Source organism: Leucoraja erinacea, chromosome 27 (assembly GCF_028641065.1).
Source record: "Leucoraja erinacea ecotype New England chromosome 27, Leri_hhj_1, whole genome shotgun sequence".
In the NCBI taxonomy this organism is placed as follows: domain Eukaryota; kingdom Metazoa; phylum Chordata; class Chondrichthyes; order Rajiformes; family Rajidae; genus Leucoraja; species Leucoraja erinaceus.
The window spans coordinates 32,015,503-32,016,720 of record NC_073403.1 but is presented as its reverse complement, the minus strand read 5'-3'; the positions used below and the strand labels follow the sequence as shown (position 1 = coordinate 32,016,720).

The 1,218-nt window shown below is 40.6% G+C and overlaps 1 pseudogene; it reads left to right on the top strand.

Moving 5' to 3' along the window:
• The first annotated feature begins 799 nt into the window (after window positions 1-799).
• On the top strand, window positions 800-976 carry LOC129710417 (U2 spliceosomal RNA; annotated as a pseudogene).
• Window positions 977-1,218: the final 242 nt, after the last annotated feature.

Genomic DNA, 1,218 nt, shown 5'->3' with positions numbered 1-1,218 from the left:
CTTCAGACAAGGAACCGGAAACCGAAGAGATGAACACACCATGGAACAACAGTGAAATAAGATAAGTATGGTTCCTGCCATCACACAAAAGATGAAGGGTTTGTACTAACAAAGAGGATAAAATTAAATTAGATCCCATCCTGCTCGGCCCTTTGGCTAAGATTATTAGTAACTGCCTTATCAGTTTATATCTGATATGTCCCTTCCCAGGGACCATACAATGCCAGTACAGCATGCACCCTAGGAGTCTACCCTCCCACTAATAAGAACATGAGGGACTAGCAACTGGGGGTAATAATTATACAGGGGTCATATAGAAGCCTATATGAACCTTTGGTACCAACTAACTAAGATGGTAATGTAGCCATCATTGATATCAAGGGGTCATAATAAACCCAGTATGAACCTTTGGCTCTAAAAACCCCAACATGGTATATGTCGCACCGTCATTGACTTGCCACTTGAGTATCTCGCCAGGCCACGCTTGGAATATTGCAACTGCCAACCTTTCATTCCAAGCATACTTAATGGTAGACATCAACTTAAAAGATGCAGACTATTCAGTACCCATTCAAAAAACTTGGAGATAACATGGCAGTATTAATTATCGACTATGGCTATTACAGCCAAACTGGTTCCAAATATTCTAACCAGCCCTGGCTATATTAAGGAACTATCGTCATGCCATGTTCCAATGATATTAACGACGACTAACCCATGGGTATAGTTATCACAGCTTTAGTTATTATTCTTTTAGCCGAGCTTGTCATGCAATCCAGATAGATCTACGATTGAAACCATCGCTCTCAGCCTTGACTAAGATCAAGCGGAGTATCTGTTGTTGTTAGTTCTATTTTGACTCGTCCCTTATCAAGGGACCATATATCAATTGATTTGGAACAGGGAGATGGGGAGGGGCTTGTTAAGTTCATTCCACGCATTAACCAGTATTGCAGTACCTTGAAATATAAATCCTCTACTGTTGACTATTTGGTATTCAACACTCTACCCACTTATCTTTAACTTGGCATAGGAGAGTCAATATGACACAACCTGTAACAATTAATGGTATCTACCTACCATTCAACAGTGGCAAGAGTATTGGGAGTTAGTAGCAGCTGTTCCAGCTACTTAACTTGAACCTTCCATTAAGGCTAGGTGCTAATGTTTAAACTACCCTCACCCAAAACATGGTGTCATATGGACTAATCTGGAGTC